Genomic DNA, 24,663 nt, shown 5'->3' with positions numbered 1-24,663 from the left:
TACTCACAAATAAAAAATAAAAAATTCTAGCTTATGCGACAAGAATTTTCAATTCTATTAAGGATACAAAGGCGATGATTATGCTTCTCTTTCTATGCTTTATTTTATCCAACAGTCATTAAAAGAAAGTTTACAAACAAAACATATCCCAAAAAACCCCTAATATCACCTGACCAACCATAGAGACTGCCTCTATACAAGGTGACACTATCAAAACACTTCCTTTCTTTGCATAAAAGGACAGAACATATCAAAAAAATCCTCAGAGTCAAAAATGACAGAACAAGACAAATTTAGAAACAAGGACCAAAGGTTCTAGAACAGATAATATCCAAAAGTAAACTCAAGGGCATCCGTCCAAGGGAACTTAATCAGCAGTTCCAACCATGGTTCAGAATTCTAGCCATTGCCAGAAAACACTCCGAAGTATCTGCAGACTTCAGTACTTTTTCTAATCGTAACCTAGAAAATCAGACATAAGGAACCCATAATATCCACCCTAAGACATAAAACGATCCAAATACAGAAGACACTTCCAATCCATAACAGGGTGGGAAATAATACTTCAACCACTTCCCAACGTTCCATGACCCCAAACAGATTACTTTGTTCACCTCCATGCCATGAAAACCTATTGCATAACCGAGCCACCTCCTCCAACTCAACCTGCACACAAATGTAGTCACATGCAAGTAGCAGCTCAATGTTAAAGAAACAAAATGATCATAGCTGCTGGGTAGACCTTTGTATTTGTGCCTTTCCTGGTACCCTTGCCCTCTCCTATCCAGCAAATATCTAAACAAGGACATCTCCCTGGTTTACTGGGACAAACAACAAGGCACATCCAAAAGCACGGCATTTGAAATTCAATCGCAGAAAGTTTATCCTGAGGCACAAAGGGTAATCTCAAAACCATGTCTCATACCAGATGCACACATTTACTGAAAAACACAATCATTCTACACTAACAGTAGATCAGCTAACAAAAATAAAAATATATATCTTTTTAATATGATCCAGTAACATCGTTATGCTTCTTTGTGGAGAGCAATAATTCCTATTCCAGTAAGGAGGAGGGTGTACAGTGGACAAGCAAAACTGGACTAACACAGGCAGATGCATAAATAAAATAGTTTCAGCCGGAAAGAAAAATAGTCTATTAGTCACAGAAAATTGCATTTGTCCCCAGTAACAGCAAAGCACTATTTAAAACCATAGTCTTTATGCAATTCACTAGTCATTAAAGAGGACCTAGGGCCAGATGTACGAAAGGATTTTACCCATTCTGTGTCTATGGTAAAAAGCTTTCGTACATATGGCCCCTAGTTCCTTCCTAAATACTTATGGCTAACTTATGCTTGATTTTCTTTATAAAGTACAGCAGAATCTGAAAATGATCTCTCCCACAACAAGTCAAAGGGGATCTATAATTCTCCTGTAGCACACCGACTGCCAGCTAGTAACACTCTTGATGTTCTACTGGTTTTATCAGACTTTTCCCCAGACTCTGTTGAGACTTATGCAAAGCTCGTTCAGGACAGTAATTCTTCTGAGCCACCATTAGATGCAAGTCTACCATCATTATTAAACCTACAGAAGTGAATTAGCTCAGACACTTACAGGAATCATCAATGCCTGCCCCTTAGAAAGTGTTGTAGAGAAAATTAAAGATGACAAAACTCCTTTCGGCAAGGCAAACACAGCTTCTTGCTGTGGCGGCAGGGATAGTAGCTATCTCCATACAGGTAAACAGCTAGTCTCAATTTGCTGCTTCACAGATAGCCACTTTTATAGTAACATGGACAATGCTTATTACAAAAGGTCAACAACAAGGTTGTCAGCAGTTACATACTTGTTGCAAAACATCTTATCACCAGTGTCCCTAAACCTTTAACCAATTTCTTACACACATTCTTTATTGCAGTTCTAACAATGCTTAACAAACTAACTATTCACTACTTTCGAAAGCATTTATTTATGTATTTATGTGCGTGCTTTATAGTTCTGCTCCCAAGACCTCCTATCAGTTTTTGAGTACTTTGGGCTAATTTAATCTCCTTCTCTCATTCTTCAATTATGTTTTAATTTACTGAGACAACAGAATACGTGCCTGTGTACTTAAGACAAATTTCTTCGGGCTTTCAAAAACGGGTTTTCTTTTAACTAAGCCCTTGCTGATCATGCAATCTATTTTCAAGTGAACTCTTCATCTCTGGCATAAGCACGTATTTTAGACCTACACCACTCTTTCACCACATATGGTGTAGTGCAATTTCTTCACATTTCATTTTCAAACGAAGGATTGGGCCCAGCTGAACTGAAAAAGGCCATTCAAGACCTCTGCTTAAGAAACCCTGTCTGGACCCAGACAATTTTAAAACAATCTCTCTTCTTACATACTGAAAAAGTACTAGAAAAAATGAGTTATTGTCAAATTCCAGACTCAAATGGAACCTCAGAATATACAATGCTAACCAAGAATGCTTCAGACCACACAGTTCCACTCAGCTGGTTATAATCTTTGCCAGGGATGACCTCAAAGGGGTTACGTACAGAGGGACCTCTTTGCAGCGTTGGACACAATTACCATGAGATTCTATTTGACTGCCTGAACAATCTTGGTATTGAAGATAAGGCTCTGGGGTCAGCTCAGATCACATCTGGACTGGAGAGAGGTGCGAAGGACAGCCCTGCTGATCCCTGGACCTGGCAAGAGAGGGTGCACCAACCGATTGACTGCAACTACTGCTCCTTGGGCTAGCAAAGAGGACTGTGCCTGTGGTGCCTGGCTAGTGACAAAGTTGTACCAGCGCCCCAGACCAAAAAGGTAAACTCCAAGTCAGTCGGACAACTCCCTGTTTCAGCACCAGGGCCATAAAAGCAGAAGTAGCCTCTTGTGGTCAATCAGTGGCCACATACGCAGAAATTTCACCGACCGTAACGTGTACCTGAGTCTGTCAGACCTAAGAGAGTCGTCATTGTGAAGATCGTATTTTGTGAACAGACACTTGCCCTCACTATCAATCAATCAATCATTCGCATTTATAAAGCGCGCTACTCACCCATTAAGGGTCTCAAGGCGCTGGGGGGGGGTCAGTGCTCAAAGAGCCAGGTCTTGAGCTGCCTTCTGAAGGAGAGGTGATCAGGTATGGCGCGAAGGTGGCTGGGCAGAGAGTTCCAGGTCTTTGCTGCCATGAAAGAGAAGGCTCTTCCTCCGGCGGTGGCTTTGCGGATGCGGGGGACGGCTGCCAGGGCTTGTCCGGTCAAGCGTAGCGTGCGCGGAGGAGTGTAGAAGGAGACGCGGTTGTTGATGAGTTTGGGTCCGAGGTTGTGCAATGCTTTGTGTGCGTGGGTGAGGAGTCTGAAGGTGATCCTCTTGTTGACTGGGAGCCAGTGGAGTTTCTTCAGGTGTCCGGAGATGTGGTGGTGGCGGGGTATGTCCAGGATGAGTCGTGCGGCTGCGTTCTGGATCTGTTGAAGTTTCTTCTGCAGCTTGTTGGTGATGCCGGCGTACAGAGTGTTCCCGTAGTTCAAGCGCCTGGTGACGAGGGCGTGGGTGACGGTCTTCCTGGTGTTGATGGGGATCCAGCGGAAGATCTTGCGGAGCATGCGGAGGGTGTTGAAGCATGCTGAGGTCACTGAGTTGACCTGTCTGGTCATGGAGAGGGATGAGCCCAGGATGAAGCCGAGGTTGCGTGCGTGGTTGGTGGGCTGGGGAGTGCTGCCTAGGGCGGGAGGCCACCAGGAGTCGTCCCAGGCGGTGGGAGTAGGGCCGAGGATGAGGACCTCAGTTTTCTCTGTGTTCAGTTTCAGCCGGCTGTCTGTCATCCAGTTCGCTACTTCCTTCATACCGTCGTGTAGTCTGGTCCTTGCTTAGGTGGGGTTGTTGGTGAGGGATAAGATGAGCTGGGTGTCGTCAGCATAGGATATGAGGTCGAGTCCGTGTTTGCGTGCGATGTTCGCTAGGGGGGTCATGTAGACGTTGAAGAGAGTGGGGCTGAGGGAGGATCCTTGGGGTACGCCGCAGATGATCTCCGTGGCTGTAGATCTGAAGGGGGGGAGGCGGACTCTCTGGGTTCTTCCGGAGAGGAAGGAGATGATCCATTCCAGGGCCTTGCCTCTGATGCCGGCGTTGCTGAGGCGGCGTATTAGGGTACGGTGGCAGACAGTGTCGAAGGCCGCAGAGAGGTCCAGGAGTATGAGGGCCACGGTTTCTCCCTTGTCGGTCAAGGATCTGATGTCATCCGTGGCTGCGATGAGGGCGGTTTCGGTGCTGTGGTTAGCTCTGAAGCCGAACTGTGTGGGGTCGAGGGAGTCGTTGGCTTCCAGGGCGGTGGTGAGTTGGGCGTTGACGATTTTCTCAATCACTTTGGCGGGGAACGGCAGGAGAGAGATTGGCTGGAAGTTTTTGAGTTCGGTGGGGTCTGCTGTAGGTTTCTTTAAGAGGGCGTTGAGCTCTGCGTGTTTCCAGCTCTCTGGGAAGGTGGCGGAGGTGAGAGATGCGTTGATGACGTCCCGGAGGTGGGGGGGCGATGATGTTGTCGGCTTTGTTGTAGATGTGGTGTGGGCAGGGGTCGGATGGAGATCCAGAGTGGATTGAGTTCATGACGCGGGTGGTTTCCTCGGTGGTGGTTGGGGTCCAGGTGAGGATGGTGGTGTCGTTGGTGGTGGGTTCCGGTGGAGGGTTCGTGTTGTTTGGGGTGAAGCTGTTGTAGATGTCGGTGATCTTGTGGTGGAAGAAGGCTGCGAGGGAGTCGCAGAGGTCTTGTGAGGGAGGGATGGAGTTGTTTTCTGCGTCGGGGTTGGAGAGCTCTTTGACGATTCCAAATAGTTCTTTGCTGTTGTGGGCGTTGTTGTCGAGTCTGTTCTGGTAGGCTGTTTTTCGTGCGGCGCGGAGGCGTTGGTGGTGTTGGCGGGTGACGTCCTTAAGGGCTGACATGTTCTCTTTGTTCTGGTTGAGGCGCCATGTCTTCTCGCGGGTGCGGCATTCTTTCTTGGAGTCCTTGAGGTCGGGGGTGAACCAGGAGTTTTTTTTGTGGTTGTTGGTGTTAGCTTGGGTCTTCAGGGGGGCCAGGTGGGTGGCGCAGTCGGAGATCCAGCTCGTGAGGTTGTTGGCGGCTTAGTTGGGGTCTGTGGTGCTGGTGGGTTGTTTCTGAGCGAGGGTCGATGTGAGTTGTTCCGTGGTGGTTTGGCTCCATTGTCTTCTTGGTGGTTGCTGGGTGTGGTGGTGCACGGTGGTCTTCTTGAAGTTGAAGTGGACACAGCTGTGGTCCGACCAGGTGAGTCCGGTGGTGTGGCTGAAGGAGATGTGTTTGCTGGAGGAGAAGATGGGGTCGAGCGTATGTCCGGCGTGGTGGGTGGGGGTGTTGACTAGCTGTTTCAGTCCCAGGTTGGCGAGGTTGTCCAGTAAGGCCGTGGTGTTGTGGTCGGTGTGGTTCTCCAGGTGAAAGTTGAGGTCCCCTAGGAGGATGTAGTCGGTGGATGATAGTGCGTGAGGGTTGACAAAGTCTGCGATGTCTTCGCTGAACTTGGTCCGTGGTCCCGGTGGTCTGTACATGAGGGTGCCTCTGAGGGTGGTCTTGGGGTCGCTGTGGATCGCGAAGTGGAGGTGTTCGGCGTCGGGGAGTGAGTTGTCGGTGTATGTCGAGATACGGATGGAGCTTTTGTGTGCGATGGCGATGCCTCCTCCGGTGCGGTTGGTGCGGTCTTTCCGGATGATTTTGTAGCCGTCGGGGATGGCTATGGCAATGTCGGGTGCCGAGGAGGGGTTCATCCAGGTCTCGGTGAGGAAGGCGATGTCCGGGTTCGTTGAGTTGATGAGGTTCCACAGTTCGATGGCATGCCTGTGGACGGATCGGGTGTTGACCAGGATGCAGTGGAGCTTGCTTCCGGGGGAGTCGATTTTGACGGGAGCGGTGTGAGTCCGTAGACAGTTGAAGCGGCAGTTGCTGCAGGTAAAAGGGCCGTGGGTTCGTTTCGGGGTGGCGCGGTAGCAGCCCGGCGTGCGGCCGGGGTTGAGGCTGGCGAGGGTGGTGGAGTCGTAGGTTTGGCGGGGTTTGCGGGGGCCAGGGGTTTGGGCGCTGGGCGCGGACGGGCGCAGACGGGCTTGCCTTAGGCGCGCCCGCTGCGCGCGGCCGCCATTTAAGGGGGTAGCCTGGGAGGAGGGGTCAGCTGGGAGGCGGGAGGGTAGGCGGAGCGGCGAAAGGCGGGAAAAAGCGGGAGAGGCGAGGAGCAGAAGGCGGGAAAAAACGGCGAGAAAAAGGCCTGAAAAAGGACGAGGCGGACAAAAAGCGAGTGGGAAAAACAGTTGAGGGGGAAAAAACGGCGAGTGGGGGCACGAAGACACGGCGGACACAGTCACTCGGGGTACAGAAAGAAGAGGGGAGCGCGATCACACAGGGCAGCAGACACTCGGGGTACAGAAAGAAGAGGGGAGTGCGATCACACAGGGCAGCAGACACTCGGGGAACAATTAGGCAATCAGAAAACAGTCAACGGGCAAACAGGCAGAAGGCACACAGGAGCTGGTGGCGCTGCGGGGGCAGGGGAGCGACCTACCCTGGGGTCAAAGGTCGCTACCTCTGCCTCGCAGCGGCCGCCATTTAAGGGGGTAGCCTGGGAGGAGGGGTCAGCTGGGAGGCGTGAGGGTAGGCGGAGCGGCGAAAGGCGGGAAGAAGCGGGAGAGGCGAGGAGCAGAAGGCGGGAAACAACGGCGAGAAAAAGGCCTGAAAAAGGACGAGGCGGCCAAAAAGCGAGTGGGAAAAACAGTCGAGGGGGAAAAAACGGCGAGTGGGGCAGGAAGACACGGCGGACACAGTCACTCGGGGTACAGAAAGAAGAGGGGAGCGCGATCACACAGGGCAGCAGACACTCGGGGTACAGAAAGAAGAGGGGAGCGCGATCACACAGGGCAGCAGACACTCGGGGTACAGAAAGAAGAGGGGAGCGCGATCACACAGGGCAGCAGACACTCGGGGTACAGAAAGAAGAGGGGAGCGCAATCACATGGGCAGCAGACACTTGGGGAACAATTAGGCAATCAGAAAACAGTCAACGGGCAAACAGGCAGATGGCACACAGGAGCTGGTGGCGCTGCGGGGGCAGGGGAGCGACCTACTAAAGGAAACCGCTGTACCTGACCGGAGACCAGTAGCCCAGTCGTAGCTGGACTTCTTCTGGATCAAAGAGGACTTTGAGGGATATCAACCCCTGTGGCCATACTCACCCGACCTGGACAATAGACCACAGAATAACCCCAGAAAGACCCTCATCAACTGCATAGCACCCACAGCATCTTCCAGCATCCTGTATCCCCAGCATCAGAACTGCTCCTTTGAAGTGTATGGTGGTCCTTGCATGAAGTGTGGAACTGTACTAGGGACTTCTTTGGTGGCCAGGTAACTGTCCAAATACTTCTTATTGGCCTCCCTGTTGGAATTGGTCACACAGTCCAGGCTGGGATAGTGGAACACAACTCATTTAAACATTTTAGAAAGTTAATCAGATTTTTGTTGGGCGATACGGATCCACAAGTATTGCAAAGAGTGACTGGCAATTTAAAATGATGTTTCTGCCATCAGTCTACCCTGCTCCTCTCTATTATGGTGAAATAACTAAAGTTATTTTTTTTTAATTTACTTGCTATCGAGAGTTTTCCCCTCACTCATAGCTACAAGAAATGCAGAAGTGGCAGGATCGAGAATGTTGGCCCAGTCAGGCATAATAAGAAATTATCCATGAATAGTGATGATTGTGAATCATTCTTTCAAAGTCCATCTCCCTTACATACCCAGTTTGGCGCACTGTCAGAGCTAATGGCAAATGCTAAAAGTAAAAGCAACAACAAGCATCCTTGCCTGGTGCCCCGGTGTATTGTGAACTTGTTTGGAAACATTCCATTAACCAAGATCCTTGATTGTGAGTGTGCTTATGAAGCCAGTTTTCCCTCATCCTAAATTTAGAACTCACCACCCTTAAGAAGGACCAGCTCACTGTCAAAGGGAACCCAGAATCTAGCCCCAATAATGCAGGAAGATGCCTTTTTTTGGTACTCCTTATCAATTAGGTGGACAGTTCTCCTGATTTTGTCAAAAATCTGTTGGCCTCAGTTAAGCTTAATTGGTCTTTATGTATTAAGTCTGAGAGGATGGAGGCTAGTCTTAAAGCTACGACCTTCATGTATACTTTGTGGTCAACCCTGAGTAAGGCTACTTGCCTACAAGACTGGCAGTGTCAATCATCTTGTTTCAGGAGGCCACTATCGACTGAAATAGCTTGTTCACAATGTACCTGTAAAAACCTCCAGTTCTAGTGACAAGGTATTTTGCATCTTTGATATCTGATGGAACTTTTGCATATGTGATTTGGTGGGAGGAAGGTCAAGAGGGATTCACTTTTTCTGCTGGAATTGTGGGAAACTGTTCGGTTCTCTATAGATATGTCTGAGCTAATGGGTCTCAACCTTCATAGTGCATATTGTTAGTAGTAGGACCTGTAAAGGTCTTCTTTCTTTCAATGGGATGTGTAAGAAATTGGGTTATTGGTTAAGGGAGGTGAAACCTCTTCAAGCAACAAACACAATCCTTGCAAGAGTGAACCACAAAAGCTTCAGGTTTCACTTAGTGCTGCATAAATACTTTATACAGTGCCTCTAACTGTAATAAATTCAACACACAACACAAAAAATCCTAAACCAATTTCGAAAAATAGAGAAAAGTTTAATAAATAAAATGGCACCTAAACGAATTACATCTTATCAGTAGAACCGGGGTTATGAATTTTAAAAGTTTAGTGTAAAATAGTGCCTAACAACAAAAGTTCCAACTCCGGGTAACAGGTTGCTTAAGTCAAGGGCTGTTATGACTCCGTCATCCCATCTCTAGGAGGCGCTGTAAATGGACTATCTGCAGCCTGGAATTCACCATTACTCATCCAGAGTCCCTTTCTGACCGCTGTTTGCTACCCATGTCAATTTGGTATGCGATTGTAGAACTACATTTGCTTCCATGGACTTCAGGTCCCATAATGCACTGCCTGGTAGTCAGTAAGACCAGGATTTTGCTATCCATTGTTTCCTATAGGAATAGTCCTGTTCCTTTGTACTGGATTCTCAACTCCAGGACTTGTGTGAGACTGGAACTGCACACACCTGTGATCACTCTTGTGCAGCCCAGCCATCCGACTCTGCCCTGGGCTTGCTGCTGCCTGGAATTGCTTAAAAGCTGCCATTTCCTGAAGCTCCTTGTTGTGCACTGGAGTTAGTTTCCTTTCTGTACCAGACCTCTTGTTGGCTTGTGTTCCAGTCCTGTTTCTGCTTGGCTTCAGCCTGAATCTAGTCTCCGATTCCCAGCCCTGTTCTAGCTCCCTGTGTTCCAGTCCTGTTTTTGCTTGCTTCAGTCAGAACCTGCTCCTGGTTTCTCAGCCTTGTTCCCGTTTGCTTCCACCAGAGCCTGCTCCCTGTTTTCCAGTCCTGTTCCTGCTTTGCTTCAGCCAGAGCTTGTTCCCTGTTCGTGCCTTTGTCTCCTAGTTTGTTCCTTCTGTTTCCTCTTGGGTTATTGTATCTGGTAAGTGTACTCTCAGTCCTCACTTGTGTATAAGTGTTTTCCTTTGTACTGGTGATGGCCCCTGGTTTCCAGGAGGCAATTTCTGCCCCATCCTTTGTCTAGTGTTATATGTAGTCTTAAGTGCCTGACACTGTGCTATTGCTTTTTTCCAAGAATTGCCAGTGTGTTTCTGCTGGACCCACAAGGGCTTGTCTTCTGCATGCAAGTATAATCCTTGTTTGTGTCCTAGGGGTCCAGAGACAGAATCACTTCTGCTGCCTCCTTTCTTTGGGGCTTGCGGGGTGACTATCTGTAAGAGTAATCTGCACAGAGGCATTGATATTTCCTGTTGCTGTGGGAAGTTCTGATCCCTACCTGTGTACAACCTTAGTGGTAACTCCAGTGAGGTTGGTCATTACTGATTTGTTCCCGTTTGTTCACACGAAGGTTGCTCTGCCTTCACTATCCTGTTTCTGTGCCTTACCATAGCTGTCCCTTCCCAGTGTATGCCTTTAGCTGCTCTTCTGCTTTGGTACTCTACCTCCATAGGGAGATATTCTGTCACCTCAAGGGGTGCTCCACCCAGAGTCCTGACAGACCCGCCTGGAACCGTGACAAGGGCAAAGTAAAAGGTTACAGCTGACCGAGATGTAGTGTGGGTCGATACAAGGGGTGGTTGCAGCCTGGTCTCGACTTACCATTGAACTTGAAAAATGTCTTTAAGAAAAGTCCAAGAGAAGGTAGAGTTCAGTGGGAGAAGGAAGTAGGCTGTGTTCAAGGATCCATCATTGTCAGGGAGCCACTGGATTAATATGGCGAGAAAAAGCTCAGAGCGCAAAAAGCTGGATTTCCAGGGAGAGGAGCTCGTCGATGGGGAGCCAGTCACCATCGAGCCCAGTAAAGATTTTTACCTTTGGGCTTACACAACGTTTTCTAAGTCAGAAGTCTCCAGCAGGATGCAGCACCAGGCTGTAGCTGAAGAGGGCTCCTTGATGCCGGATAGTGTCATGGAGAGGTTCTGCTGAATAGGATTTGCTGCTGTGGAGAATAGCATAGCTGGAGCTACTGCAAAGTCAGGCCACACAGCGATGCACCTTGGGCGGGTCAGCTGGCAGGTAGGTCCCGGTCTTCTGCAGGAAGTTTTCTGAGAAAAAACATTTCTCGTCCCAAGTTTTAGAATTAGACAGGAACAGCACCTTTAACATCACTTTCAAAAGACCAAGATCTGGCAAAAATGGCTATGACAAGTAAATGGCAACTTTCTAAAAGTGTAATTTTCAGAATTATTACTTTAACTGTAATTTGCCTTAATGGTAAAGTCAGATTTAATTTGAGTCTACACAGCATATTACAAACTATTCCCAAACCCAAGTGAGTCATTATTAAATAAAACAATGTAACAATGTTATCCAATGGGAGGGATAGGCCTCACAGTAGTCAAAAACAAATCTAGGATTTATTTTTACTACAAGAATATGTAAAACAAACCTGCATGTCATACTTTTTAAATATAATGTACCCTGCCCTATGGACTTGTATGTCCTACCTTAGGAGTGACTTACAAGATTTGAAAAGGAAGGTTTTGGCCTGGCAAAAGGTTTCTTTTGCAAGGCCGAAATGGCAGTTAAATACTGCACTATAGCCTGCAATGATAGGCGTGAGACATATTTAAAAGAGCAACTTTGGCACAATCGGTACTACAGGCCCACGAGTAGCATTTAATTTAACTGCTCTGGATATATGTAGTACCATATACTACAGACTTAAGTAAATTGTGTGGCATTTAGGTGTAGTCCAATCTTATGTTTTAGGGAGATGGCACAGGCACTGTAGCACAGGTTAGCAGTGGTAAAGTGCGAAGATTCCTAAAGCCACAAAAAAAACAAAAAACAAAAAAACGGGAGGAGTGAAGACAAAAGGAGTGGGGGGGAAATAGCACACCAAGGACGTCCGATATAACAGCACCTACTGCCCTAAATTGGTCTGTTTAGAACGTAATGCTTGTGTCATAAAGGTATTAGCCATATTACCATATTCATACATCTACCTAGGAGGGGCAAGAAGCACTTTTTCAGGCATGTTTACCAATAGTGTATTTAGTGTTCCTCCTGTTTTTGTGATGTCATTTATGTTTCACTGTATGCTGGTTTGTGTTTATCTTCCACAAACTTCAGCCTGAAGTTTTGCCTCTACTAGTGGCTTCTTTTGTTTCTCTGCAGCTGCCAGTGAGATCAGTTTGCCTGTAAACACTGTATTTGCAACTTTCCACAAGTTTTTTTTGAGTAGGGTCTAGTACATCATTGTGTTATAAGTAATCTTGTATTGTTTGTCATAGCTGTATTGTTCTTAAAGTCTTCTATCCATACACGGTTAAGGATTCCTTCTCTTCTCTAAAATCTCTGCAGTGCTGGAATGCTACATAAAGCAGTGAAGTGAATAATCATAAATACTCGTGGAAGAAGCATGCAAATCAGGACCAATATTGTGATGGATAGATTTGTTCAAGGTTACAGTGTGTGTGGAATTTAAAACATACATTCCAGGATGAAAGAGACAGTCACACTATTTTAGAGACATGCAAGATGAACCACTCCTACTGTTATTGCAGGAAATGCAGCTCCCAATGACACAGGAAATTTATCACTGCTTTAAAAGAATAAAGAGATCACTTCCACGCAGTATTTCTCTCCAGAAGGGCATTTCAAATCTCCAAATTTTGGGTAAACGATTTGTACTATCCAAGAGAACGGGGATGTAGTGTTTCCTGGCAGGTTCAAGGGGTACATGAGCACATCCTTGAGATTCAAGAAATATCTAATTTGTGTAATGTCATAAATGTAATTATTCACATATGTGCATAGCAAATGAAATCAATTTCCATAGCACGTTGTTTTTAAAAGAAGCACTAGAGAGTCAGAGCTGGGGGCTGAAGTTTCTGAAAACCGAAATGCAAACAAACACTTGATTCTTTGTCATGTTATATCAGTAATAAGATGTCTCACCCCAAGTGTAGTCATCTTGCAATTGCTAGTTCTAAATGCACCACACATTAGGAGACAAGATAAGAGATGGATCTTAAATTTAGAGGAAGAGTTGGACTTGAACCTTATAAGGGAGGGGGAGATGTGACTAAAGTTTATACAAGGTAAAGAGGAGTGAGCATTTCAGGTGGAAATTCCATGGTGGAAAAATCAGACTCCACAAATGACAGAAATGAAAATATATAAAAAGCAGGTATTTTCTGTTCGGGAAGTTGTAGACAATTCATGTCCTATTTTTTAATTTCTCTTGAAAGGTGGAACACATAGATAAAATGAAGAGGAAAACTTACACCTTTTATGAAAATCTAAAGAAGAAGTTCTGGAGTGACATGCTGAAGAAGAGTGCACGCTGGGAGAATGAACATAACACCTTTGTAAAGTACTTGAGCAAGCAGAACAATTTTCAGCTTGGGCTTAATGGCCAGAGTGTGCCCTCAAACAAAACCCAGCAGTAGACAATGAATGATTCAACATGCTGCATGGTGTTTACAGTAGAAATACCCAAAGTTTCTAGTGGGATGATAAGACTTATTATTCTCAGTCTAATATTTGCACTCTCACATGCATGGCCAATCCGATTTGCACACTTATTACAAATTAAAGGGAAACCTTCCATAGCAGTAATGGATAATGACCAAGGTCTGCTCTTATGGATATGATGAAATCTTACTGCAATCAGATATCGTCCTAGTGTAGCCGGAGCTTTAGCTTGATGAAAGGGAATTGGTGCAATTTGAATGAAAGAATACTGAAACTGAGACTATGGATGGTATAGTGGTTAGATCCAGACATAAATAAAGTAACTTTTTGGAGTTCACATAAAATGCTATTTGTGTTTGTAAAGATCTCAGGGATTTACAGCCTATTCTGTTGCTTTTATAGTGAGATCTAGAATACTGGTCACAATTTGGTTATGTGGTCAAAAGATGTTGAAAGTGATACATGTACTGCTACGCATCACTTGGCAAAATGCCTACTTATAACTTCTGCACAAGTCAGGACTCTTCAGAGTCGACCAGGACCTTCCCTTCACTATAAGGACAGTACCTTGAGTTTGGATCTTGTCTGCCAGTCTTAACTTGAAATCCCAATCCAAGGTAAACAGCAAGGACCTTGGCAAGGGCACCTTTAGAAACAGATACCTGAACACCACTACGTATGGCCAGCCCACATGGTGCATGAAGGAATCAAGTGGGGTAAAATACACAACTTTTTTGGTTGGGTGTATTAGAATCCGTGGTTTTAAACTGGATTTACAAGAGTGAGTACGTAGTCTGTAATCCTTTTTTTATTTAAGTCAATGAATGGTATGTAGTTTTTGTTGGTAGAATCTCTAGTGCTAAGAGTCCTGAAAGCTATGACACACACCTGGTGCATGGCAATATCAGACATTGCATCTGAGGACAATTGTAAACTTCCTCCATATTGGGAAATTGTTGAAATTTCCGCCACAACATACCAATCTTGTATGTAGTTGGTATTCTATCTCTGGTCTCCATGTTGTAAACTCCAGATAGCTGTCGAGTTTATCAAGTCCATCAGTCCCCCCCACCCAAAAAAAAAAAAAAATCTTTTGGTACCGAAAGAGAGAGATAATCCCAAAAGTTTAACAGTGAAAACAGGCCTAGGGATCCACCACACAGTATGTGACTAAACGTATAGCTAACATTTACCTCATGCATGAATTCTTCAGTTACTTCTTCAATGTCTTCTCTGCACCTTAGACAGGACACCTAGATTTTATAGAGAAAGCAAATTCCACACATCAAATTTTGTTCACCAGAAACATCTTTCTTAATTGCATTCCTATTGCAGTTCCAACATTAAACGTCACCCATTTGGCTATGGTCGAGCTAGTTCCAACATTAAACGTCACCCATTTGGCTATGGTCGAGCTGCCTAAGATGGTGGATGCAGTCCTGTAATCGGCCAAAAACCCTCAATGATCAATACTTTTATGCACAGACCAAAATAAGCCAGACAGGTATACAGATCAGAACCGATTGGAGGAAATGAAGGAGGCATTACAGGCCCAGGTTTGGCAGCTCAGAAAAGCAGCCTAGTTGGCACTGTCCGCATGAACAACAATCTTAGGCCTGTGATAGAGCACGCTGGAGGAACAGCTGTATACCCGGCGCCTACAGCACAAGGGCTCACTGATGTAATTTAATACATATCTAAAGTGCGAACATTCACCCATGAGTATCTTGGCAGGTGGCAGTAGGTGGGAAGCGAATACCACTGCATAGAGGAAGTGAGGGGAGCCACGGACCAGAGACGTGGCCTGGAGCTGGACAGCATGCTTAAACATCTGTGCCTACCAGGGTTCTGACAGAGACCAGACTTGACTGCCAGCAGAAGGGCAAGATCCATGCAGTGAGAAACTAGTATTTGGGCCCTCCTTCCCATGCTTCGGAGTAAAGTCAGAGTGAGGATCTGACCTGTTGTAAATGTGAAGACTAGCAAGCCATCCTCTTCTGGCGTAACGTCAGAGACATCTGGGCTAAGGAGAGGCAAAAAGCCCTGCAGTGCCACCTCTTTGCTGCTACAAGCCAAACAAAAATTAAAGGACTGACCCACAATTATATGCCAGACACTAATCAGATTAGGGGCCTTAGAAGGCCTAAATCTGGACTTTGCAATACTAAAAAAGAATGTTGGTGCTAGAGAAGTGCTCACTGCGTTAAAACCAAAAAGGGCAGGAAAGCCTTGCGGACTAAGACAAAGTAAGACACCAACAGAAACCACCGAGAAGTAAACAAAAAACATAATGAGAAAAAAAAGGCACTGCACTGACAAAAGAGGAATTTAAAACCATACGTCAGGGCTTGTGAGCAGGTGAGAAGGAACATTTTAAATCACGAGCTTGAATCAGCCACGAAAACAATTGCAGAGTTAAACAATGCCTTCAAATTAGATTCTCATGCTGGAATTAGAAGAAAGAGCAGAGAGCTTTGAGGCATCAGAGCAAACAGACCCAACCATAACCACCATTCTGGAAAAGTGGGAAGATTTAGAAAAACTGAGATAGGAGAGAAAATTTGAATTACGAATGTTACTGAGAAAACTGAAGTGACAAATATTACAGATTACATGAACACAATCTTTGCACAGACTAAAACTTCAATAAGGAGAAATAGGGGACACAAAGAACACAAAGTAGATGTGAAACCTCAGCAACTAAGGTCCGGGCCACGAGATATTGTCATCAAGTTGTTGACTTAGCCTCAAAAAGAACATTTGATACACGTTCTGAGAAAAGCGCATTAAATCTCCAAAGAAGCAAAATGCTGTTTTTGCAAGACACAGCCCCAACCACACTACTAAAACAGAGATGCATTCACTGTTTGGTAAGCAAACCCAACAGGTGAGATCTCGTTTAAGATGGGCTTAGCCATGTGGCATTCACTTCCATCTAGACAAAGAAAATCACCACAACATTGCAGAATGTTTGCCAATTCCTGAAGACAGACATCCTGTGTGACCAAATGGAAGAAATACTAGGAGAACCATCATTGACGACAAAAAAATAAGATTCAGTTCAAAGATTCCCTTAAAATGAGCATGGTATCCAGACCCCCACCTCTTTAAAGCCAACCCCCACAGGAAGGAAAGAAGTAAGGAAAGAAGGTAAATGGCTTTTAATGCACAGGTATTAATGAAGCAGGCACTCTAACTTAGCCAGTGTTCAAGAGTATACTGTAAACCAGGTAACACAGGCAGAGCTTGTCCTACAGGAAACAAACCTTAAATGTGGTGGGGGGGGGGAGAGGGAGTGTGGCCAAGATGGTGGTCAAGACAGACACCTAACAAAAAGCTCTGCTTCAGGCCCAACAGTAATCCTAATGTATCCTTCACATCCAGTCACCAAACAATGCTCATGACTGCCTGGGTGTCCTGCAGAGTACCGCCGCTCGGAAATACTCATCCACTCAAGGGGACAAAGAACGGAGCTCACTGAGCGTGGGCCTTAACCTCCATTTGCACTTCACCCAGTTTGAAAAGGTCCTACCTGCTATACTGGATACCAAGATGTAATTACAAAACAAAATTGATACAGTGCCACAAGATGTAAACTTTCTGCGTGCCAGCCATCGTAAACTGGCTGACAGGGTGGAAAAACCAGGAACTGGAGGCACAATTGAAGCGACAGAACACAGAGGTGGCTCTTTGCACTGCAGGGCAGAGGACGTGGAGGGGCGATCAAGGCGCAACAACATCTGTTTTATGTGCTTCCCCTGAACAGGTGGAAGGCCAGAGTGCGGAAGCTTTCATTGAAAAATGGCTGATGAATACCATGCGTCTTGATAGAGTGCCAACATTTTTCTCGATTGAACGGACACTCCGAATACTAGGCAGGCCACTCCCTCGTGGGGCACCACCAAGACCGCTTATTGCCTACCTTCTTAACTATTGAGACCGCAACTTGATACTCTAGTTTTTTCGAGCCCAGGAAGTTTGAGGACACCTCTATAGCTGTCTATCCTGACTTCACCTCAGGGGTACAGCAACTGTGGAGTTCTTACACTAAGGTCAAGCAGTGACTCTGTGACCAAAACATTAAATATGCTCTAGTATTTCCAGCTAAACTTTGGGTAGTGGATGGCAAGAAGATCCATATTTTTGCCTCACCAGAAGAGGTCTGGACATGGCTACACACCAAGGGTATGGCCTGATTCTCGCCGGAGGAAGCTGTGACTGAAGAGTGGCTGACCCCGTGCCCCACTGCAGTTGGAGTAATGTCTTCAGAGCTAAACCCACCAGGTCTCAAGCTGCGGAGGGACCAAAGTACTGCATGAAACCACAGAGTACACAGCAAACTGCTTCACGAAGGTTGCATATCGGACCAAGGCTCTGACTCCCACAATCTACAAAAGGATTGGGTAAGGTATTAAATATGAAGGGCTGAAGCCAAGAGTTAAGACTTACCCTCAGATGCTGCACCCCACCAAGAGACCTCCGTATGGACAAGTTCGACCTCAAGCAAGGTTTTAGGTGCATAGCGTGTTATATGAGGATGTGTGCAGGTGACCTGTCTGCCATCTTGCGGGGTGGGGTTTATTCATTAGAACTGTTTTGATAATGTCACAAGTTTGATTCAGTAGATCCATGGTGGATTGAGAGGAGATGGGCGGGGAGATCCACCGACCGGAGGCGACCACATATCCTGAGTGCCCAATATGGGGGAGGGGGATGGGATACGCCATGGTTGTGCCACCGCTTGTTGAATGTTACACCTACATGGTACACAATGGCGTCAACGCAGCCAAGAGCAAACCACATTATAACATGATGACATGGAATGTACCCGGTATGGCTAAACAATAAACAATACCAGATTCATGCATATCTCAAGCCCCGCCACACACACATTGCTATACTGCAGGAAATCCACCATATCGATTTGGTGCTCAAGGCTAAATGGCGAGGACAGGTGTATGGCACAACCTCATTGGCGTGTGCCCAAGCAGTGTTAATCTGGGTGGCACCAGGAGTCCCATTTGTTATGGACAGATACACTGTGGAGGAGGGGGTAGATATGTGGTTCTGGAGGGACACTTAAGCAAGTCGCCACTGGCGCTGGTGTGGATATATGCACTCAATTTGAGCCACAGAATTCTTGGCAAAGCTTACTCCCGCCCTCTTTCGCAAACAGACGGATAACTGGCTATGGGACAGTGACTTTAATTGTGCACCAGGCGTAGACCTTGATCAGTCTCATCTGCCACTGCCTGGAGTGCAGAGTATGAGAGTGGCACCAAGGGGTCGGCTCCTAGCTTGTGGACAGAGGGCTTCATAACCTGCAGCGCCCTGGCCACCCTATGGTGAGCGAGTACTCCTTTTACTCCCCGGTTCAGTCTCCACACCAAAATTGATCTGATTCTTGGATGGGTGCAACTGGCCCAGATGGTTGTGAGGGCAGAGAACTTGGCCCGCACCCTGTGACCACTGCCTGCTACAAATGGAACTTCAGTGGGACAGGCTGTGCACATGCATCCCCAAGTTGTGCCTCAAAACTGAGGCACTCTCCGATTCTCAATTCCGAAAGGAACTATCGGAATGTATTGCCCAATATTTTGAGTGTAATAAAGAGACCACCTCCTTCCGTGCCACAGAATGGGATGCCTATAAAGTGCTAGTAAGGGGCCACTGTCTCTCTGCAACCTGGGGAGTGAGAAGTGTCCTATACCGCAAATTGCTGGAGTCAGAGCTGCGCTTCCAGGAGAGGGAGGTAGCAGCCCAAACATTTGGTCTCGACTGCCTCTAGGAGCTTCAGAATGAACACAGAAGTGGAGACACGCCTAAGCAAACAACTATAAGCACTACCTGGCTAGGCTGCATGCTGAAGGCGACTGCTCGGGTAGGCTGCTGGTTTTGCTCTTCCAGGGCAAACACCAACGCACCCCAAGTGGAGGCATCAAGTTGGATAATGGCAGCTTGGACACTACACAAACCATCATTAATGATTCTTTTCGCGACTACTACCGTGCACTGTACACAGCGGGCCCTGCTGCCACCCCTGGGCAGTTGGAGGCCTTCTTGAGGAATCTCCCTTCTACTCAGCTACCAAAATGCTGAGCTGGATGAGCCGATTTGACTTGAGGAAATATAGGCTGTACTGACGCACACAGTCCGGAACAAAAAATAAATAAATAAATAAATTGGGTACAGATGGCCTACTAGCTGAATACTACACCCCCTACTCTGCTCTTTTTACCCAACCACTGTTGAAGGGATTTAATGAGGCACAGACTTGCGGTCAGCTCCCAGACTCCCAACATAAGGCATTCATAGTAATCCTTCCCAAGCCGGGGTGTGACCCTCTAATTGTACTGTCTTCCAGGCCACTGCCCCTGCTTAATCTTGATAGTAAAGTGTTAGGTAAAATACATGCAAATAGACTTCTTCCTCTGCTCAGCAAACTGATGGGCGTAACATTTTACTCAACATTAGACGCCTCTTAAGAGTTCTTCATGATACCCTACAGGCCGACTATGAAAGGGTGGCAGTCTCCTCAGACATAGAGAAGGCCTTCAACACCCTCAGCTGGGAGTTCCTCTTACGGACACTGCACCGCATGGGTTTTGGTTCAAGGTTCTTGAGCTGGGTCTGTATCCTGTATTCCATCTCCCTAATCACAGTGAAGACGGGTCATTCGGTCTCCGAACGTTTTTCGATAATAGTGGCACCAGACAGGGGTGCCCGCTCTCACCGATGCCATTTGTGATGGCAATGGAAACTCTCGTCTGCTGTTTGCGCCTTAAGGCACGGCACTGGGGGATCCAGGACTTAGACATTCACCACATTGTGTCACTGTAGGCAGACGATGCATTGATATATCTTTGACCGGATGCATCTTCTCTCTGGGATTTGGTGTCCCTACTGGACACCTTTAGTGATATCTGGTCTACGGGTAAACTGGACGAAATCCTGCCCGTTCTCCCTCGCACAGGTCCCAGCACTTTTGAGAGCTGCTCTCCCAAGCCATCACTTACAATAGTGCCACAATTCCTTCAAATACCTAGGGATACAAAATATATCACTCCAATGATGGCCACAATGCTCATACTTCCCAGGCTGCTGTACTTTTTTGTGGCACTTCCAATAGTGCTCCCTAGATCCTTCTTCTGTGAATTACCTGGCCTAATGTTGGGACTACTGTGGCGAGGTGGTCAATGCTGTGTAGCCTTGACTACAACACAGCACCTGCTTGAGGAGGGAGGGGGGGGGGGGGTTTAGGCATGCCTAACTGAGTGATACTATTCTGCAGTGGAATTTCAATGGCCTCTACACAGGCTGTGACATCCCCAGCGCAGAAAGCTAATCTATGCGTGCGAGACTGGGTCCGATCAGTGTATATACCTGGCTGTCAGACCGTGAGCGCCCTCCACAGAAGGGTTCCAATCTGCTGACCATGGCTCGCATATGCTGGTATCGATGTATTAGCAGGGCTAATCCCTTGTCCTACCATACCATCCACAGATCCCCCCCCTTTGGCCCAATTACTGGGCACACAAGCCCTGAGTGAGCACTATGACTTGATCCCATGGACCGCAGCAAAATTAGCAACAGTTGGGGACTACTTTAGCAAAGGGTCTTTTGTGTCCTATGAAGACATGGAGAACTGCGCTATGGGCCCAGGGCAATTCTCATCATACTATGCCATTCGTCAAGTGGTGCTCGATACCTGCAGAACAGGTGACGCAGAGCCACCACAGTCAGCCTCCCTCCATATGCTATTGGTGGGGGTAGGTCAAAAACATGCTATTTCCCTGTTGTATGGCACTATCCATTATTACCCACACTGTTGTGGCTGTTGTGGAGAGACAGTGCTGGAATACGGTCCTGCCAAGGTCCTGGCCCCAGAAGTCTTGGTTGAAAGCCCTTTACAGGTAAAGGAGATCTAGCAAAAACCTAGATTCCAACTCACCCAATTTAATTATCTAAATCAAGCATACTTACCCCCCCAACATATTAAGCACATGTTCCCCCTTATCAAACCCGCAATGCCCGTGCTGTGGGCTTTGGCATACCATATGGTATGAGACCCTCCCGCCCCCTCACAGCATACTTGGCGACTGCAGACTTAGCAGGAAATGTGTTAATCCCCGCCTCCTACTCATGTCTCCTCAGAATCCACCCCAAAACCAAAGGGGAAAAACATCTCCACAGGTTTAGCGACTCGACTAGGTATTTGTACGGTTTAAGCACCTCACAGCAACGCAGTGGAAGGGGCCCGCAACACCAGATACCACTAAATGACTCCAAGCCCTGCACCAATGGGCAGGGGCAGAAGAGAGCATGCTGCATTTGTTGAGGAATGCGTGCATGGCCCTGGGGGGAAGGGACTGAGGGGGGGGGGGCTGTGAAATGTGGGACGTATTTGTAATTAATATAGAAGCCAAGAACGACAGTTGCCACCCTTGAGGGGGCAGAGCACTATCATATTTGATCCTCATACATATGGACTAACCCACTCAAGGGCAGTACAGTGGATCATTCACATACCACATTGGCTTAATTATGTCAAGACTAATATATAAAATGCTTGCAAGCCTTATTGTAATGAGGGCATTGTTTTTTGTTCTCAACTGAATAGGGCACTTTCCCTAGCCTCTTCTCTCTCCATGGCCCTGCATGTGCCGATGCCGTTTTTGTAAAACAATAAAAATAGATTTTTTTTTTAAATAAAAAAAAAAATGGGGTGGTGGGGCACATATAGATTTAGATCTGAACATTACAACACTCAGATTCATTCAACAGCCCCAAACAAAGCAAAAGAAGTGGATAGTCACTTCAGTGTACATGTAAGGAAGATACATGTTTTCAAAACGTAGACTAGGAGCACAAATTTGCACTGTGGCCTCATGCTATTGTCGTAGGACTGTCGCCATGGGGACGAGACTGTTGGTTTTGGGCGGCAGCACCACCACGTGTAGGGGACTAAGTCTGATCCCACACCGCCGGATAGCTGTTGGCCAAACCTTTGACTTGCTAGCGCCACCTCACCAAAACCCCAAAGTAAAGATGATTTGTGGTAGCCTGACAACACTATGTGACTTCTCAGGGAAGTAGTGGTGAAACAGATCTTACCCCTTTCTCTCAATTACACGGGTCTCACACATGCACAAGACAACAGAAGCAGGATTTGGTTCAATGCCTTTTATTAAAGCAACTGCGTTTATTGTAAAAAGGCATGAATTGCTATTATTAGGACAATAAAACAAAACACTTATTACGGAGACCAGAAAAATGAAACAGATGAAAAGTCCCAACATTCCGTCACATTATTGACTATGAAATCCCCACCTGCACTACTAAAAATCTACATGAGAGCAACAGCAGTGTTAACCCTAATCTGTCCGTACTAATCTCTGCAAGGAAACCCATTCACCCATACCTGAGCAATAGGCAGGAAGGGGCCTATTGGTCTGCTGGCAGTCCTCCCAAGTGGATGGAGAGAAGACACTGGGTTCAGCAGAGCTGCAACAACATAGTACAGCACAAGGGGCCAGATGTACGAACACTTTTTCCCATAGACACAGAATGGGTAAAAACCTTTGCTACATCTGGCCCAAGATGTCTGGCTGTAATGTCCCCTCTGCCTTAGTTTGGGCAGCGTGCCTTTTTATATTAAAACATGCTGTTATTCTAAGAACTGCCCTGACATGATAATTTGCCTTTTATGTGTATGGTAAACATTGTACTCTTTGGGCAAGCAATACTTGGTAAATAATCATGGACAGCATTGGGCAGAGCACCAGATGAAATGTCATGCAAGAATAACTAAACTTCTGCATTGAAGGGCAACTGAAAAAATAAAAATAAAAACAAAAAAAACATCTCCACTAAAATTAGGCTTTTGCTAAAATAATAAAAGGAATAAAATAAAATGCAATTAGGTGAGAGGGCACAGGCTTCAGGCCTGAACCTAAAATAAATGTGCCCATGTGTGTGGCTCTATTTTAAACTAAGAGGAAACCATGCTAAGTAATGCAGCACTCAGCCTGAGTAATTAATTTATTAAGACACACCCAGATATCAAATAAAAGCACATGAAAATATGACCATAAGCATTTAACTTGAATGCAATAAAATATGTGTATATGCCAAAATACTTCCAGCAGTTAACAGTGATAGGCAAAAGATGTGCAATACATCAACAGTGAATATATGCAGTGAATATATATTTAAGCTAAATAATTAAGAATTAAAATGCATCACCACAGGGATGAATCCTTCATCCTTGCTAGCATCAAGTCAAGGAACCCTGAATGGTTAAGGCAGGAGGCTGTCCCCAAAATGGGATTTTCTGAGAACAGCGAGTCTACTTTCAGGCGACCTACCTCCCCAGTGCCAAGCTTCCTCACCTTATATATCTTAAACTAACTCAAGAGGAAGATTCTAGAAACATCCCTCCCTTTGGTTATGAAATTCAGGCACTGGCTGTACTCTGTCTGTGTCGAAAAGACACAAAGGAACGGGCCCTGCCCCATGTGCATCCCAGAGAATAACAACATCATACAGGCACAAGCCCTGCAGGGAGAGAGGAGGTTTTAATTTCAATCTTTATTTTTTAGATTTCTTCTTGTATGACTATACCTCATTGAAAACTAAAAGGCATTTTAAAAAATAAATAAAAAAAATCCAGATTAAAATGTATCTCTTTTTTGGTACAAGACTTTTCAATTTCAATACATAAACAGTTGTGTACATAAACAACAACTAAGTTGTGTTTCACGAAAACAGTATGATAAATGGAGCTAAATAAATACAATTTCACTGAAGAACATTTTCAACGTAAATATACATTCGATGCATCCACATGTAATAGAATATTCTAACAAATCAAAGTTGACACAAGTTATGGCTCAAACACACTTTTCATTGACAAGGCATTATTATTATCTTTTTAGATTGTCTATATCTTTCGATCTCTGTGGACAGACTGTCACAAAATGTGGGAAATCGCTAGCCTTAGTCAGCTAAGGCCTGGCTAGACAACGGCTCTGTATTTATTTTTCTCCGAACTGGTGTCAATCACAAGTTTTGCAGAGTGGAAAAAACTAAATTCTACATTTTAAAAAATTGTGAATAACTTCCAGGTCAACAGGAAATTGTTAGTGCCCATATTTAAAAACAACTACACACACATTCATGCAAGTGTCTGAGGGGGTTGTGTGCAGGGCATGGCTGAAGGTTGAGTGCTGCAGGGGTTGGAAATTAAATGCACCATAAAACAAACACACACCACAATGTGCGCTGCCCACTATGATAACCTATTGATTGCTCTTTTAGTTTCTGTGTCACTGGCAAATTGATGGTATGGGTATGTAGGTCAGGAAAAGTATGGCTTGTGCTATGTGCATTGATAATCATAACTAGTTAATTTTCATCGTTTTATGCACTTGAGCCACTACCATTATAGACTGTATTACTCCTTCTCTAAGAATAGGGACTTGAACCAGACTTTAATCAAAACTCAAATAAATTCTTATGATAGGTTACCTGGGTAGAGGGACATGATTTTAATACAGCAGCCTCAATTTCATCCCGGCCTACTGCATTTGAATTTTTAG

General features: G+C 45.8%; 1 protein-coding gene across 5 annotated transcripts in view; it reads right to left on the bottom strand.

Moving 5' to 3' along the window:
- The window catches only part of DUSP18 (dual specificity phosphatase 18), a 102,808-nt gene that overhangs the window by 72,250 nt on the left and 5,895 nt on the right, over nucleotides 1-24,663 (bottom strand). For 4 of the 5 annotated variants that reach the window (XM_069214448.1, XM_069214450.1, XM_069214451.1 and 1 more), the window contains exon 2: nucleotides 14,257-14,316. The exons of the other annotated variant lie outside the window; for it this stretch is intronic. The gene's annotated coding sequence lies outside the window, so the exon portion shown is untranslated. The remainder of the gene's footprint in view (nucleotides 1-14,256; nucleotides 14,317-24,663) is intronic. 5 annotated transcript variants of the gene reach the window in all.

This window comes from Pleurodeles waltl, chromosome 11, assembly GCF_031143425.1.
Source record: "Pleurodeles waltl isolate 20211129_DDA chromosome 11, aPleWal1.hap1.20221129, whole genome shotgun sequence".
In the NCBI taxonomy this organism is placed as follows: Eukaryota; Metazoa; Chordata; class Amphibia; order Caudata; family Salamandridae; genus Pleurodeles; species Pleurodeles waltl.
This window is presented reverse-complemented; position numbering and strand designations above follow the sequence as displayed.